At 54.3% G+C, this 18,648-nt stretch overlaps 1 pseudogene; it reads right to left on the bottom strand.

Annotated features, from left to right (window-relative positions):
- Positions 1–542: 542 nt before the first annotated feature.
- On the bottom strand, positions 543–2,267 carry LOC144677769 (ATP-binding cassette sub-family D member 1-like; annotated as a pseudogene).
- Positions 2,268–18,648: the final 16,381 nt, after the last annotated feature.

Here is an 18,648-nt window from a genome sequence, read left to right as displayed (position 1 = left end):
AACGAAAGGCGATCGCGTTGAGACGGACGAGATCCTGAAGGGGTTTGACAGGGTGGGTGCGGAGGGATTGTTTCTGCTGGTCGGGGGGATCTAAAACACGGGGAGTGGGGGCCACAGTCTCTGGATAAGGGGGCCGATCATTTGGGACTGAGATGAGGAGAGATTTCTTCACTCAGAGGGTTGTGGATCTCGGGAATTCTCTCCCCCAGAGGGTGGTGGATGCTTCATCGTTGAAGACGCTTAAGGCCGGGATGGACGGATTTTTGGTCTCTGGGATCGAGGGATATGGGGAGCGGGCGGGAAAGGGGAGATGAAGCCCAAGATCAGCCATGTTCGTAGTGAATGGAGCAGCAGGTTCGATGGGCCGAACAGTCTCCTGCTGCTCCCAGCTCTTGTCTTCTTGCCTAGACCTTCTCTCGCTCTCCCCCAATCTTCCAGCGTCTAGGATCTCCCCCTCTCTCTCTCTCACTCACTCCCCCACCCCGCCCCACCACCGCTGGAGCCTGGGATCACCCTGTGCCGCCCAGGCCGCCCCCCCTTACCGTTCTCGGAGAAGCCGGTGGCTGTGATGATGGGCATGGCCACCATGACCAGGCCCGAAGCGCTCCACACGTACTTCATGAGGAACTGCTCCAACATCACGTACCACAGCCTCTTCACCAGGATCCGGTTAATCTGAGAAGCCAAGGCCCGGTAACAGCGCTGCAACATCGCCATCTCCACCTGCAGGGAGAAGAGAGGTCAACCGGGGGGGAATCACAGAGCGCTGCGGCGGGGGGGGAGAGAGAGGGGTGACGGAGTGACAGTGTCAGGGAGCTGGATTAACATCAGTAGAGATACAGTCAGTAACAGCTGGGGGTGTGATGCCAGTGTGGTCGAATAGTCATGCCGATAGTCGACGTTGGGGGAAGGGGCGGTGGGGTGGACTGTGTTGTGACGCCGACGTGGTCGAATAGTCACGCCGATAGTCGACGTTGGGGGGAGGGGCAGCGGGGAGGACTGTGTTGTGACGCCGACGTGGTCGAATAGTCACGCCGATAGTCGACGTTGGGGGAGGGGGTGGTGGGGTGGACTGTGTTGTGATGCCGACGTGGTCGAATAATCACGCCGATAGTCGACGTTGGGGGAAAGGGGCGGCGGGGAGGACGGTGTTGTGACGCCGACGTGGTCGAATAGTCATGCCGATAGTCGACGTTGGGGGAAGGAGTGGGGGTGGGGCGGACTGTGTTGTGATGCCGACGTGGTAGAATAGTCACGCCGATAGTCGACGTTGGGGAAGGAGTGGGGGGAGGGGATAGAGGGACCCACGCCTACCGCGCCCCCCCCCCCGCCGGTCGCTCGTGCCCACCTTGTGACCCGGTAGAAGGCGATCTCCTCGGCGTTGGCCGCCAGCCGGGCGTGGGCGTGGCGGAGCCGTCCCCGGCGCCGGGCCTCCTCGGCCGCCAGCCCCCCGAAGCGGGGCGAGAAGCGGCGCAGGACGGCCGCCGTCAGCAGCACGGCCAGGCCGGCGATGGCGGTGGAGCCGGAGGTGGCGGCCCCCCGGGCCCGGGCGGCCCCCAGGAGGGTGTAGCCGTTGACCAGCACGTCCAGCACGGGCTTGGTCAGGTTGGAGTAGAGGCGGGCCACCGAGGCGGAGAAGGCCAGGATGTCCTCGGTCAGGGCCTGGTCGGTGTTGGCCAGGCGGCTGTCCATGGTGCTGACCCGGTAGTAGGTCTGGCGCCGGAAGTAGAGCCAGTAGCCCGGTCCACCAGCCTGGTCCGGAAGGCCAGAGCCAACTTGCCCTCCAGGTAGCGGATGGCGCTGTTGACGAATGTGGCCGGGATGGCGATGAGCAGCCACTTTGCCAGCTCCCAGGCAAAGCGGCGCGGCGCCTTCCGGACGATGCTCTTGACCATCTTGCCGTCCAGCTGGGCCACGTAGATGGACAGGAACGTGCGCGAGACCAGCGCCCCAGAGTGCAGCGCCAGCAGCCCCAGCTCCCGGCTCAGCGGCCTGGGGAACAGCACCCGCAGCAGGGCCCACAGCTGGGCCAGGAACTCCCGGTTCAGGGCCGGAGAGGGTCCCGGTCCCGGCCCCCCCTCCCCGGGGCTGGGCCTCCGCTCGTCCCCGCCGGACCCCCTCCCCCCGGACCCCTTCCCCCTCCCCCTCCACAGAACCGGGAGCAGCCTCCGGACCCCGTGGGCGGCCAGGGCTAGGAGGAGAGCTCTCCGCAGGCAAGTGCCCCTCCGTTTAGGGCACCCCAGGGTGCGGGCGCCCAGCAGAGGCATGCTGACCCCCCTCCCTCCCTCACTCGCTCACTCCCTCCCTCCCTACACCAACTGGGAGCCCAGTCAAATCAGCCAGAAAGAGGGTCCACCCATTTCCATCCCTCCCTCGGTCTCTCTCCCTTTCCCTCCCTCGGTCTCTCTCTCACTCTCCCTATCCCTCCCTCTGCCAGTCTCTCTCTCTCTCCCTCAGGCTTGCTCTCTCTCTCCCTCCCTCAGACTTCTTCCTTCCTTCCCTCAGTCTCTCTCTCCCTCCCTCCCTCAGTCTCTCTCTCACTCTCCCTATCCCTCCCTCTGCCAGTCTCTCTCTCTCTCTCTCTCTCTCCCTCAGGCTTGCTCTCTCTCTCCCTCCCTCAGACTCCTTCCTTCCTTCCCTCAGTCTCTCTCTCTCTCTCCCTCACTCTCCCTCCCTCAGTCTCTCTCTCACTCTCCCTATCCCTCCCTCTGCCAGTCTCTCTCTCTCTCTCCCTCCCTCAGACTCCTTCCTTCCTTCCCTCAGTCTCTCTCTCTCTCTCCCTCACTCTCCCTCCCTCAGTCTCTCTCTCTATCCCTCCCTCAGTCTCTCTCTCACTCTCCCTATCCCTCCCTCTGCCAGTCTCTTTCTCTCTCTCTCTCTCTCCCTCAGGCTTGCTCTCTCTCTCTCCCTCCCTCAGACTCCTTCCTTCCCTCAGTCTCTCTCTCTCTCTCTCCCTCAGTCTCCCTCCCTCAGTCTCTCTGTCTCTTCCCCTCAGTCTCTCTCTCTCTCTCTCTCTCTCTCTCCCTCCCTCAGTCTCTCTCTCTCCCTCCCTCAGACTCCTTCCTTCCTTCCCTCAGTCTCTCTCTCTCTCCCTCAGTCTCCCTCCGTCTCTCTGTCTCTTCCCCTCAGTCTCTCTCTCCCTCCCTCCCTCAGTCCTCTCTCTCTCTCCCTCCCTCAGTCTCTCTCTCTCTCTCTCTCCCCCTCTCTCTCTCTCTCCCTCCCTCCCTCCCTCTCCCTCCCTCCCTCTCTCTCTCCCTCCCTCCCTCAGTCTCTCTCTCCCTCCCTCCCTCAGTCTCTCTCTCCCTCCCTCCCTCCCTCAGTCTCTCTCTCTCTCCCTCCTTCCCTCCCTCAGTCTCTCTCTCTCTCTCTCTCCCCCTCTCCCTCTCCCTCTCCCTCCCTCCCTCAGTCTCTCTCTTTCTCTCCCTCCCTCCCTCAGTCTCTCTCTCTCTCCCTCCCTCCCTCAGTCTCTCTCTCTCCTTCTCTCAATTTCTCTCTTCTCTCCCAGTGTCTCTCTCTCTCCCTCCCTCAGTCTCTCTCTCTCTCCCTCCCTCAGTCTCTCTCTCTCTCCCCCTCCCTCAGTCTCTCTCTCTCTCTCTCTCCCCCTCCCTCAGTCTCTCTCTCTCTCTCCCTCCCTCAGTCTCTCTCTCTCTCTCCCACCCTCAGTCTCTCTCTCTCTCTCCCTCCCTCAGTCTCTCTTTCTCTCCCTCCTCAGACTCCTTCCTTCCTTCCCTTAGTCTCTCTCTCTCTCTCTCTCCCTCCCTCAGTCTCTCTCTCTCTCTCCCTCCCTCAGTCTCTCTCTTCCTCCTTCCCACAATGTCTCTCTCTCCCTCCTTCCCACAATGTCTCTCTCTCCCTCCCTCAGTCTCTCTCTCTCTCTCTCCCTCCCTCAGTCAGTCTCTCTCTCTCTCCCTCCCTCAGTCAGTCAGTCAGTCTCTCTCTCTCTCCCTCCCTCAGTCAGTCAGTCTCTCTCTCTCTCCATCCCTCAGTCAGTCAGTCTCTCTCTCTCTCCCTCCCTCAGTCAGTCAGTCTCTCTCTCTCTCCCTCCCTCAGTCAGTCAGTCTCTCTCTCTCCCCTCCCTCAGTCAGTCAGTCTCTCTCTCCCTCCCTCAGTCAGTCAGTCTCTCTCTCCCTCCCTCAGTCAGTCAGTCTCTCTCTCCCTCCCTCAGTCAGTCTCTCTCTCCCTCCCTCAGTCAGTCAGTCTCTCTCTCCCTCCCTCAGTCTCTCTCCCCCACTGTCTCTATCTCTCCCTCCCTCCCACACTCTCTCTCTCCCTCTCTCTCCCTCAGTTTCTCTCCCTCCCTCCCACACTCTCTCTCTCCCTCCCTCCCTCCCTCCCAGTCTCTCCCTCCCTCCCTTCCTCCCAGTCTCTCCCTTCCTCCCTCCCACACTCACACAATCTCTCTCAATCTCCCTCCCTCCCTCAGTCTCTCTCTCCCTCCCTCAGTTTATCTCCCTCACTCTCTCCCCCCACACTCCCCCTCTCTCTCTCTCTCTCTCTCAGACTCTCGGAAGTCGGGCGACTTACGGAAGTCCTCCTCCTTCCCACAATGCAAACTTCAGCGAAGAGCCACCTGAACTTTCCCCCAAACTCGGCTCTTAAAGGGGCAGCGGGAGGCTGTCGGCGGCCCAGAAATAAAGTTGGCCAAACTTTTTTTAAAGGGGCTGTCAGCCACTCTCTCACTCCAAAGAAACTTTCTCATTGCAAATTCAGCCCCTCCCTCCCTCCCTCCCTTTGTCTGAGAGAAACTGGAGAGAGAATTAAACTTTCTAAACTGTTCATCAAAACTTCCCCTCATTATATTTCATCCAACAAAATCCAAAATCCACAGTGAGAATCATTTAAATAAAACTGAATACAAATCAGGAAATGGGCCAGACAATATATTCACCCAGTCTCAGGATTCAGCCAGAAACTGAACTGGGACCCAGCCATATAAATACTGTGGCTACAAGAGCAGGTCAGAGGCTGGGAAACCTGCGGAGAGTAACTCACCTCCTGACTCCCCCAAAGCCTGTCCACCATCTACAAGGCACAAGTCAGGAGTGTGATGGGATACTCCCCACTTGTCTGGATGAGTGCAGCTCCCACAACACTCACACCATCCAGGACAAAGCAGCCCCCGCTCGATCGGCACCCCATCCACAAACATTCACTCCCTCCACCCACCGACGCACAGGGGCAGCAGTGTGTGTACCATCTACAAGATGCACTGCAGCAACTCGCCAAGGCTCCTTCGACAGCGCCGCCCAAACCCACCACCTCTACCACCTAGAAGGACGAGGGCAGCAGACACATGGGGAACACCACCACCTGCAAGTTCCCCCTCCGAGCCCCACTCACCATCCTGACTTGGAAATATATCGGCCATTCCTTCACTGTCGCTGGGTCCAAATCCTGGAACTCACTCCCTAACAGCACGGTGGGTGTACCTACACCACACGGGGACTGCAGCGGCTCAAGAAGGCGGCTCACCCCCCACCTTCTCAAGGGGCAATTAGGGATGGGCAAGTGTGGGCGGCAGTAAGAGCGTCGGACTAGGAATAAGGAGGGTTCACGATCGTGAAGATCTGGGGCAGAGCCCCTGGCAGACATCGTCCCCCGGAAGTGTCAGGAGTTACCCACTCCGAGGGGGGTCACACAACCAGACAGACTCAGACCTCATCCCTGCCTCTCCGGGCGGGGGGGTTTAGCGGGGACTGTGTGGGGGTGGGGGCCTGACCCCCATCCCCCTGTGGGTGGAGAGGGGGATCAGGCTGAACGAGGGTCAATGCCACACCTTTGGAAATGGACACCAGTGGGCATCGGATGAGTCAAGCGGCAGATCCCACCTCCCGCTCGGGATTGAGCCTGAGCGAGGGAGCAACTGAGTGAAAGAGGGGCTTGGCATTCCAGCACTGTGCCCGTTCCATCTCCTGAACTAGAGAGGAATCAGCTTGGACTATTCAACTGGGGAGGGCTTCACTTCTGCAAATTCCGCCCAACCCCCCTCCACTCCCCTCCCATCTTCTTTCTTCTGAAGGTGCTGCCTCTGGTTCAGGGTACAGGGTTCCCACGCGGGATAGGTGGGAAATCTATCACGATCACTGAGAATAGTGGGATATCTGATGGGGGGTGGGGGGTGCATCTAACCCCGTGCTGTACCTGTCCTGGGAGTGTTTGATGGGGACAGTGTAGAGGGAGCTTTACTCTGTATCTAACCCCGTGCTGTACCTGTCCTGGGAGTGTTTGATGGGGACAGTGTAGAGGGAGCTTTACTCTGTATCTAACCCCGTGCTGTACCTGTCCTGGGAGTGTTTGATGGGGACAGTGTAGAGGGAGCTTTACTCTGTATCTAACCCCGTGCTGTACCTGTCCTGGGAGTGTTTGATGGGGACAGTGTAGAGGGAGCTTTACTCTGTATCTAACCCCGTGCTGTACCTGTCCTGGGAGTGTTTGATGGGGACGGTGTAGAGGGAGCTTTACTCTGTATCTAACCCCGTGCTGTACCTGTCCTGGGAGTGTTTGATGGGGACGGTGTAGAGGGAGCTTTACTCTGTATCTAACCCCGTGCTGTACCTGTCCTGGGAGTGTTTGATGGGGACGGTGTAGAGGGAGCTTTACTCTGTATCTAACCCCGTGCTGTACCTGTCCTGGGAGTGTTTGATGGGGACGGTGTAGAGGGAGCTTTACTCTGTATCTAACCCCGTGCTGTACCTGTCCTGGGAGTGTTTGATGGGGACGGTGTAGAGGGAGCTTTACTCTGTATCTAACCCCGTGCTGTACCTGTCCTGGGAGTGTTTGATGGGGACGGTGTAGAGGGAGCTTTACTCTGTATCTAACCCCGTGCTGTACCTGTCCTGGGAGTGTTTGATGGGGACAGGAACAGGTGTCACTGCTTCTGTGAGATCTGAGGGTAAGTGTCCCACACAACAATGTACTGAAACCCACACTGCACAGCAAGAGTCCATCCTGAGCCAAGTCCCCAGATCTGAAATCAGGGTCCAGGTGTAGAGTGTGACTCTCAATAAGAGGTTGTGGTGGAAGGATTAATACAGGCTGGGCTTTTGGTTCAAACTGGTTTATTTGCAGGAGAACTCCTCACTGCCACTTCCAACGAGCGTCCACACGAAATGGTCCAGCTGTATCATTTTATTCCGGTGAGATGCGAAGGTCAAAGCCCATCACGTGTTTAACCAGCAGCTGTCTTTAACAAGGTGACTGACATGTCGCGTGATTATTTATACCTTGGCGTGGGATAGGAGAGAGAGCCAGATCTCCTGCATCAGGTCACTGTCTGATGGACAGTCAGTGTACAGATACCTCCCTGAGAGAGAGAGGGGAGTGAGAGACACCAGTCACTGTACAGATATCTCCCTGAGAGAGAGAGGACTGAGAGACACCAGTCAGTGTACAGATATCTCCCTGAGAGAGAGAGCGGACTGAGAGACACCAGTCAGTGTACAGATATCTCCCTGAGAGAGAGAGGGGACTGAGAGACACCAGTCAGTGTACAGATATCTCCCTGAGAGAGAGAGAGGACTGAGAGACACCAGTCAGTGTACAGATATCTCCCTGAGAGAGAGAGACTGAGAGACACCAGTCCGTGTACAAATATATCTCTGAGAGAGAGGGGGACTGAGAGACACCAGTCAGTGTAGAGATACCTCCCTGAGAGAGAGGGGACTGAAAGACACAAGTCCATGTACAGATAACTCTCTGAGAGAGAGGGGGACTGAGAGACACCAGTCAGTGTACAGATATCTCCCTGAGAGAGGGGACTGAGAGACACCAGTCAGTGTACAGATATCTCCCTGAGAGAGAGGGGACTGAGAGACACCAGTCAGTGTACAGATATCTCGCGGAGAGAGAGAGACTGAGAGACACCAGTCAGTGTACAGATATCTCCCTGAGAGAGAGGGGACTGAGAGACACCAGTCCGTGTACAGATATCTCCCTGAGAGAGAGAGGGACTGAGAGACACCAGTCAGTGTACAGATATCTCCCTGAGAGAGAGAGAGGGACTGAGAGACAACAGTCAGTGTACAGATATCTCCCTGAGAGAGAGAGAGGGACTGAGAGACACCAGTCAGTGTACAGATATCTCCCTGAGAGAGAGAGACTGAGAGACACCAGTCAGTGTACAGATATCTCCCTGAGAGAGAGGGGACTGAGAGACACCAGTCAGTGTACAGATATCTCGCTGAGAGAGAGAGACTGAGAGATACCAGTCAGTGTACAGATATCTCCCTGAGAGAGAGGGGACTGAGAGACACCAGTCCGTGTACAGATATCTCCCTGAGAGAGAGGGGGGACTGAGAGACACCAGTCAGTGTACAGATATCTCCCTGAGAGAGAGGGACTGAGAGACACCAGTCAATGTACAGATATCTCCCTGAGAGAGAGGGACTGAGAGACACCAGTCAGTGTACAGATATCTCCCTGAGAGACAGAGGGGACTGAGAGACACCAGTCAGTGTAAAGATATCTCCCTGAGAGAGAGAGACTGAGAGACACCAGACAGTGTACAGATATCTCCCTGAGAGAGAGAGAGGGACTGAGAGTCACCAGTCAGTGTACAGATATCTCCCTGAGAGAGAGGGGACTGAGAGACACCAGTCAGTGTACAGATATCTCCCTGAGAGAGAGAGAGGGACTGAGAGACACCAGTCAGTGTACAGATATCTCCCTGAGAGAGAGAGGGGACTGAGAGACACCAGTCAGTGTACAGATATCTCCCTGAGAGAGAGAGAGGGACTGAGAGACACCAGTCAGTGTACAGATATCTCCCTGAGAGAGAGAGGGGACTGAGAGACACCAGTCAGTGTACAGATATCTCCCAGAGAGAGAGAGGGGACTGAAAGACACCAGTCAGTTTACAGATATCTCCCTACGAGAGAGGGGGACTGAGAGACACCAGTCAGTGTACAGATATCTCCCTGAGAGAGAGAGAGGGACTGAGAGACACCAGTCAGTGTACAGATATCTCCCTGAGAGAGAGGGGACTGAGAGACACCAGTCAGTGTACAGATATCTCCCTGAGAGAGAGGGACTGAGAGACACCAGTCAGTGTACAGATATCTCCCTGAGAGAGAGAGGGGACTGAGAGACACCAGTCAGTGTACAGATATCTCGCTGAGAGAGAGGGGACTGAGAGACACCAGTCAGAGTACAGATATCTCGCTGAGAGAGAGGGGACTGAGAGACACCAGTCAGTGTACAGATATCTCCCCCTGAGATAGAGAGGGGACTGAGAGACACCAGTCAGTGTACAGATATCACCCTGAGAGAGAGAGGGGACTGCGATACACCAGTCACTGTACAGATATCTCCCTGAGAGAGAGAGGGACTGAGAGACACCAGTCAGTGTACAGATATCTCCCTGAGAGAGAGAGGGGACTGAGAGACACCAGTCAGTGTACAGATATCTCCCTGAGAGAGAGAGGGACTGAGAGACACCAGTCAGTGTACAGATATCTCCCTGAGAGAGAGAGAGAGAGGACTGAGAGACACCAGTCAGTGTACAGATATCTCCCTGAGAGAGAGGGACTGAGAGACACCAGTCAGTGTACAGATATCTCTCTGAGAGAGAGGGGGACTGAGAGACACCAGTCAGTGTAGAGATACCTCCCTGAGAGAGAGGGGACTGAAAGACACAAGTCCATGTACAGATATCTCTCTGAGAGAGAGGGGGACTGAGAGACACCAGTCAGTGTACAGATATCTCCCTGAGAGAGAGAGGGGACTGAGAGACACCAGTCAGTGTACAGATATCTCCCTGAGAGAGAGGGGACTGAGAGACACCAGTCAGTGTACAGATATCTCCCTGAGAGAGAGGGGGGACTGAGAGACACCAGTCAGTGTACAGATATCTCCCTGAGAGAGAGGGGACTGAGAGACACCAGTCAGTGTACAGATATCTCCCTGAGAGAGAGAGACTGAGAGACACCAGTCCGTGTACAAATATCTCTCTGAGAGAGAGGGGGACTGAGAGACACCAGTCAGTGTAGAGATACCTCCCTGAGAGAGAGGGGACTGAAAGACAAAAGTCCATGTACAGATATCTCTCTGAGAGAGAGGGGGACTGAGAGACACCAGTCAGTGTACAGATATCTCCCTGAGAGAGAGAGGGGACTGAGAGACACCAGTCAGTGTACAGATATCTCCCTGAGAGAGAGGGGACTGAGAGACACCAGTCAGTGTACAGATATCTCACTGAGAGAGAGAGACTGAGAGACACCAGTCAGTGTACAGATATCTCCCTGAGAGAGAGGGGACTGAGAGACACCAGTCCGTGTACAGATATCTCCCTGAGAGAGAGAGGGACTGAGAGACACCAATCAGTGTACAGATATCTCCCTGAGAGAGAGAGAGGGACTGAGAGACACCAGTCAGTGTACAGATATCTCCCTGAGAGAGAGAGAGGACTGAGAGACACCAGTCAGTGTACAGATATCTCCCTGAGAGAGAGAGAGGGGACTGAGAGACACCAGTCAGTGTACAGATATCTCCCTGAGAGAGAGAGGGGACTGAGAGACGCCAGTCAGTGTACAGCTATCTCCCTGAGAGAGAGAGGGGACTGAGAGACACCAGTCAGTGTACAGATATCTCGCTGAGAGAGAGGGGACTGAGAGACACCAGTCAGTGTACAGATATCTCCCTGAGAGAGAGGGACTGAGAGACACCAGTCAGTGTACAGATATCTCCCTGAGAGAGAGAGGGGACTGAGAGACACCAGTCAGTGTACAGATATCTCGCTGAGAGAGAGGGGACTGAAAGACACCAGTCAGTGTACAGATATCTCGCTGAGAGAGAGGGGACTGAGAGACACCAGTCAGTGTACAGATATCTCCCCCTGAGAGAGAGAGGGGACTGAGAGACACCAGTCAGTGTACAGATATCACCCTGAGAAAGAGAGGGGACTGAGATACACCAGTCAGTGTACAGATATCTCCCTGAGAGAGAGAGGGACTGAGAGACACCAGTCAGTGTACAGATATCTCCCTGAGAGAGAGAGGGGACTGAGAGACACCAGTCAGTGTACAGATATCTCCCTGAGAGAGAGAGGGACTGAGAGACACAAGTCAGTGTACAGATATCTCCCTGAGAGAGAGAGAGAGAGGACTGAGAGACACCAGTCAGTGTACAGATATCTCCCTGAGAGAGAGGGGACTGAGAGACACCAGTCAGTGTACAGATATCTCCCTGAGAGAGAGGGACTGAGAGACACCAGTCAGTGTACAGATATCTCTCTGAGAGAGAGGGGGACTGAGAGACACCAGTCAGTGTAGAGATACTTCCCTGAGAGAGAGGGGACTGAAAGACACAAGTCCATGTACAGATATCTCTCTGAGAGAGAGGGGGACTGAGAGACACCAGTCAGTGTACAGATATCTCCCTGAGAGAGAGAGGGGCCTGAGAGACACCAGTCAGTGTACAGATATCTCCCTGAGAGAGAGGGGACTGAGAGACACCAGTCAGTGTACAGATATCTCCCTGAGAGAGAGGGGGGACTGAGAGACACCAGTCAGTGCACAGATATCTCCCTGAGAGAGAGGGGACTGAGAGACACCATTCAGTGTACAGATATCTCCCTGAGAGAGAGAGAGCACTGAGAGACACCAGTCAGTCTACAGATATCTCCCTGAGAGAGAGGGACTGAGAGACACCAGTCAGTGTACAGATATCTCCCTGAGAGAGAGAGACTGAGAGACACAAGTCAGTGTACAGATATCACCCTGAGAGAGAGGGACTGAGAGACACCAGTCAGTGTACAGATATCTCCCTGAGAGAGAGGGGACTGAGAGACACCAGTCAGTGTACAGATATCTCCCTGAGAGAGAGGGGACTGAGAGAAACCAGTCAGTGTACAGATATCTCCCTGAGAGAGAGGGACTGAGAGACACCAGTCAGTGTACAGATATCTCCCTGAGAGAGAGGGGACTGAGAGACACCAGTCAGTGTACTGATATCTCCCTGAGAGAGAGGGGACTGAGAGACACCAGTCATTGTACAGATATCTCCCTGAGAGAGAGAGGGACGGAGAGACACCAGTCAGTGTACAGATTTCTCCCTGAGAGAGAGAGGGACGGAGAGACACCAGTCAGTGTACAGATATCTCCCTACGAGAGAGAGGGGACTGAGAGACACCAGTCAGTGTACAGATATCTCCCTGAGAGAGAGGGGACTGAGAGACACCAGTCAGTGTACAGATATCTCCCTGAGAGAGAGGGGACTGAGAGACAGCAGTCAGTGTACAGATATCTCCCTGAGAGCGAGGGACTGAGAGGCACCAGTCAGTGTACAGATATCACCCTGAGAGAGAGAGGGGACTGAGATACACCAGTCACTGTACAGGTATCTCCCTGAGAGAGAGAGGGACTGAGAGACACCAGTCAGTGTACAGATATCTCCATGAGAGAGAGAGGGGACTGAGAGACACCAGTCAGTGTACAGATATCTCCCTGAGAGAGAGAGAGAGAGGACTGAGAGACACCAGTCAGTGTACAGATATCTCCCTGAGAGAGAGAGGGACTGAGAGACACCAGTCAGTGTACAGATATCTCCCTGAGAGAGAGGGACTGAGAAACACCAGTCAGTGTACAGATATCTCCCTGAGAGAGAGGGACTGAGAGACACCAGTCAGTGTACAGATATCTCCCTGAGAGAGAGGGGACTGAGATACACCAGTCAGTGTACAGATATCTCCCTGAGAGAGAGGGACTGAGAGACACCAGTCAGTGTACAGATATCTCCCTGAGAGAGAGGGACTGAGAGACACCAGTCAGTGTACAGATATCTCCCTGAGAGAGAGGGGACTGAGAGACACCAGTCAGTGTACAGATATCTCCCTGAGAGAGAGGGACTGAGAGGCACCAGTCGGTGTACAGATATCACCCTGAGAGAAGAGGGGACTGAGATACACCAGTCACTGTACAGGTATCTCCCTGAGAGAGAGAGGGACTGAGAGACACCAGTCAGTGTACAGATATCTCCATGAGAGAGAGAGGGGACTGAGAGACACCAGTCAGTGTACAGATATCTCCCTGAGAGAGAGAGAGAGAGGACTGAGAGACACCAGTCAGTGTACAGATATCTCGCTGAGAGAGAGGGGACTGAGAGACACCAGTCAGTGTACAGATATCTCCCCCTGAGAGAGAGAGGGGACTGAAAGACACCAGTCAGTGTACAGATATCACCCTGAGAAAGAGAGGGGACTGAGATACACCAGTCAGTGTACAGATATCTCCCTGAGAGAGAGAGGGACTGAGAGACACCAGTCAGTGTACAGATATCTCCCTGAGAGAGAGAGGGGACTGAGAGACACCAGTCAGTGTACAGATATCTCCCTGAGAGAGAGAGGGACTGAGAGACACCAGTCAGTGTACAGATATCTCCCTGAGAGAGAGAGAGAGAGGACTGAGAGACACCAGTCAGTGTACAGATATCTCCCTGAGAGAGAGGGGACTGAGAGACACCAGTCAGTGTACAGATATCTCCCTGAGAGAGAGGGACTGAGAGAAACCAGTCAGTGTACAGATATCTCTCTGAGAGAGAGGGGGACTGAGAGACACCAGTCAGTGTAGAGATACTTCCCTGAGAGAGAGGGGACTGAAAGACACAAGTCCATGTACAGATATCTCTCTGAGAGAGAGGGGGACTGAGAGACACCAGTCAGTGTACAGATATCTCCCTGAGAGAGAGAGGGGCCTGAGAGACACCAGTCAGTGTACAGATATCTCCCTGAGAGAGAGGGGACTGAGAGACACCAGTCAGTGTACAGATATCTCCCTGAGAGAGAGAGGGACTGAGAGACACCAGTCAGTGTACAGATATCTCCCTGAGAGAGAGAGGGGACTGAGAGACACCAGTCAGTGTACAGATATCTCCCTGAGAGAGAGAGGGACTGAGAGACACCAGTCAGTGTACAGATATCTCCCTGAGAGAGAGAGAGAGAGGACTGAGAGACACCAGTCATTGTACAGATATCTCCCTGAGAGAGAGGGACTGAGAGACACCAGTCAGTGTACAGATATCTCTCTGAGAGAGAGGGGGACTGAGAGACACCAGTCAGTGTAGAGATACCTCTTTGAGAGAGAGGGGACTGAAAGACACAAGTCCATGTACAGATATCTCTCTGAGAGAGAGGGGGACTGAGAGACACCAGTCAGTGTACAGATATCTCCCTGAGAGAGAGGGGGGATTGAGAGAAACCAGTCAGTGCACAGATATCTCACTGAGAGAGAGGGGACTGAGAGACACCAGTCAGTGTACAGATATCTCCCTGAGAGAGAGAGACTGAGAGACACCAGTCCGTGTACAAATATCTCTCTGAGAGAGAGGGGGACTGAGAGACACCAGTCAGTGTAGAGATACCTCCCTGAGAGAGAGGGGACTGAAAGACACAAGTCCATGTACAGATATCTCTCTGAGAGAGAGGGGGACTGAGAGACACCAGTCAGTGTACAGATATCTCCCTGAGAGAGAGAGGGGACTGAGAGACACCAGTCAATGTACAGATATCTCCCTGAGAGAGAGGGGACTGAGAGACACCAGTCAGTGTACAGATATCTCACTGAGAGAGAGAGACTGAGAGACACCAGTCAGTGTACAGATATCTCCCTGAGAGAGAGGGGACTGAGAGACACCAGTCCGTGTACAGATATCTCCCTGAGAGAGAGAGGGACTGAGAGACACCAATCAGTGTACAGATATCTCCCTGAGAGAGAGAGAGGGACTGAGAGACACCAGTCAGTGTACAGATATCTCCATGAGAGAGAGAGAGGACTGAGAGACACCAGTCAGTGTACAGATATCTCCCTGAGAGAGAGAGAGGGGACTGAGAGACACCAGTCAGTGTACAGATATCTCCCTGAGAGAGAGAGGGGACTGAGAGACGCCAGTCAGTGTACAGCTATCTCCCTGAGAGAGAGAGGGGACTGAGAGACACCAGTCAGTTTACAGATATCTCACTACGAGAGAGAGGGGACTGAGAGACACCAGTCAGTGTACAGATGTCTCCCTGAGAGAGAGGGGACTGAGAGACACCAGTCAGTGTACAGATATCTCGCTGAGAGAGAGGGGACTGAGAGACACCAGTCAGTGTACAGATATCTCCCTGAGAGAGAGGGACTGAGAGACACCAGTCAGTGTACAGATATCTCCCTGAGAGAGAGAGGGGACTGAGAGACACCAGTCAGTGTACAGATATCTCGCTGAGAGAGAGGGGACTGAGAGACACCAGTCAGTGTACAGATATCTCGCTGAGAGAGAGGGGACTGAGAGACACCAGTCAGTGTACAGATATGTCCCCCTGAGAGAGAGAGGGGACTGAGAGACACCAGTCAGTGTACAGATATCACCCTGAGAAAGAGAGGGGACTGAGATACACCAGTCAGTGTACAGATATCTCCCTGAGAGAGAGAGGGACTGAGAGACACCAGTCAGTGTACAGATATCTCCCTGAGAGAGAGAGGGGACTGAGAGACACCAGTCAGTGTACAGATATCTCCCTGAGAGAGAGAGGGACTGAGAGACACCAGTCAGTGTACAGATATCTCCCTGAGAGAGAGAGAGAGAGGACTGAGAGACACCAGTCAGTGTACAGATATCTCCCTGAGAGAGAGGGGACTGAGAGACACCAGTCAGTGTACAGATATCTCCCTGAGAGAGAGGGACTGAGAGACACCAGTCAGTGTACAGATATCTCTCTGAGAGAGAGGGGGACTGAGAGACACCAGTCAGTGTAGAGATACTTCCCTGAGAGAGTGGGGACTGAAAGACACAAGTCCATGTACAGATATCTCTCTGAGAGAGAGGGGGACTGAGAGACACCAGTCAGTGTACAGATATCTCCCTGAGAGAGAGAGGGGCCTGAGAGACACCAGTCAGTGTACAGATATCTCCCTGAGAGAGAGGGGACTGAGAGACACCAGTCAGTGTACAGATATCTCCCTGAGAGAGAGGGGGGACTGAGAGACACCAGACAGTGCACAGATATCTCCCTGAGAGAGAGGGGACTGAGAGACACCATTCAGTGTACAGATATCTCCCTGAGAGAGAGAGAGCACTGAGAGACACCAGTCAGTCTACAGATATCTCCCTGAGAGAGAGGGACTGAGAGCCACCAGTCAGTGTACAGATATCTCCCTGAGAGAGAGAGACTGAGAGACACAAGTCAGTGTACAGATATCACCCTGAGAGAGAGGGACTGAGAGACACCAGTCAGTGTACAGATATCTCCCTGAGAGAGAGGGGACTGAGAGACACCAGTCAGTGTACAGATATCTCCCTGAGAGAGAGGGGACTGAGAGAAACCAGTCAGTGTACAGATATCTCCCTGAGAGAGAGAGGGACGGAGAGACACCAGTCAGTGTACAGATTTCTCCCTGAGAGAGAGGGGGACGGAGAGACACCAGTCAGTGTACAGATATCTCCCTGAGAGAGCGGGACTGAGAGACACCAGTCAGTGTACAGATATCTCCCTGAGAGAGAGGGGACTGAGAGACCCCAGTCAGTGTACTGATATCTCCCTGAGAGAGAGGGGACTGAGAGACACCAGTCATTGTACAGATATCTCCCTGAGAGAGAGAGGGACGGAGAGACACCAGTCAGTGTACAGATTTCTCCCTGAGAGAGAGAGGGACGGAGAGACACCAGTCAGTGTACAGATATCTCCCTACGAGAGAGAGGGGACTGAGAGACACCAGTCAGTGTACAGATATCTCCCTGAGAGAGAGGGGACTGAGAGACACCAGTCAGTGTACAGATATCTCCCTGAGAGAGAGGGGACTGAGAGACAGCAGTCAGTGTACAGGTATCTCCCTGAGAGCGAGGGACTGAGAGACACCAGTCAGTGTACAGATATCTCCCTGAGAGCGAGGGACTGAGAGGCATCAGTCAGTGTTCAGATATCACCCTGAGAGAGAGAGGGGACTGAGATACACCAGTCACTGTACAGGTATCTCCCTGAGAGAGAGAGGGACTGAGAGACACCAGTCAGTGTACAGATATCTCCATGAGAGAGAGAGGGGACTGAGAGACACCAGTCAGTGTACAGATATCTCCCTGAGAGAGAGAGAGAGAGGATTGAGAGACACCAGTCAGTGTACAGATATCTCCCTGAGAGAGAGAGGGACTGAGAGACACCAGTCAGTGTACAGATATCTCCCTGAGAGAGAGGGACTGAGAAACACCAGTCAGTGTACAGATATCTCCCTGAGAGAGAGGGACTGAGAGACACCAGTCAGTGTACAGATATCTCCCTCAGAGAGAGGGGACTGAGATACACCAGTCAGTGTACAGATATCTCCCTGAGAGAGAGGGACTGAGAGACACCAGTCAGTGTACAGATATCTCCCTGAGAGAGAGGGACTGAGAGACACCAGTCAGTGTACAGATATCTCCCTGAGAGAGAGGGGACTGAGAGACACCAGTCAGTGTACAGATATCTCCGTGAGAGAGAGGGACTGAGAGGCACCAGTCGGTGTACAGATATCACCCTGAGAGAGAGAGGGGACTGAGATACACCAGTCACTGTACAGGTATCTCCCTGAGAGAGAGAGGGACTGAGAGACACCAGTCAGTGTACAGATATCTCCATGAGAGAGAGAGGGGACTGAGAGACACCAGTCAGTGTACAGATATCTCCCTGAGAGAGAGAGAGAGAGGACTGAGAGACACCAGTCAGTGTACAGATATCTCCCTGAGAGAGAGAGGGACTGAGAGACACCAGTCAGTGTACAGATATCTCCCTGAGAGAGAGGGACTGAGAGACACCAGTCAGTGTACAGATATCTCCCTGAGAGAGAGGGACTGAGAGACACCAGTCAGTGTACAGATATCTCCCTGAGAGAGAGGGGACTGAGATACACCAGTCAGTGTACAGATATCTCCCTGAGAGAGAGGGACTGAGAGACACCAGTCAGTGTACAGATATCTCCCTGAGAGAGAGGGACTGTGAGACACCAGTCAGTGTACAGATATCTCCCTGAGAGAGAGGGGACTGAGATACACCAGTCAGTGTACAGATATCTCCCTGAGAGAGAGGGACTGAGAGACACCAGTCAGAGTACAGATATCTCCCTGTGAGAGAGGGGACTGAGGGACACCAGTCAGTGTACAGATATCTCCCTGAGCGAGAGGGACTGAGAGACACCAGTCAGTGTACAGATATCTCCCTGAGAGAGAGGGGACTGAGAGACACCAGTCAGTGTACAGATCAAGTGAGAGTGGGGAGGGAACGATACCGCTTTCACAATGCGCAGCTCACACAGTTATAAATCTCGTAAATCTTAAGTCTGATCAGACACAAGAGCCTGAATGGCCTCCTCCTGTTCCTCTGTCCATGGTGCTTTCACAACCTTTCTGCATCTCTCCAGAAGCTCACTCAGACCACACTCGGAACACCGTGCACAGCTCCGGTCTCCGTATCCCTCGGTTAGACCACACTCGGAGCACCGTGCACAGTTCCGGTCTCCGTATCCCTCGGTTAGACCACACTCGGAGCACTGTGCACAGTTCCGGTCTCCGTATCCCTCGGTTAGACCACACTCGGAGCACCGTGCACAGTTCCGGTCCCCGTGTCCCTCGGTTAGACCACACACGGAGCACTGTGCACAGTTCCGGTCTCCGTATCCCTCGGTTAGACGACACTCGGAGCACCCTGCACAG

The sequence above is a fragment of the Cetorhinus maximus genome, unplaced genomic scaffold, assembly GCF_964194155.1.
Source record: "Cetorhinus maximus unplaced genomic scaffold, sCetMax3.hap1.1 HAP1_SCAFFOLD_3010, whole genome shotgun sequence".
Taxonomy (NCBI): domain Eukaryota; kingdom Metazoa; phylum Chordata; class Chondrichthyes; order Lamniformes; family Cetorhinidae; genus Cetorhinus; species Cetorhinus maximus.
The sequence above is the reverse complement of the archived record's forward strand: the minus strand, read 5'-3'. Positions and strand labels throughout refer to the sequence as shown.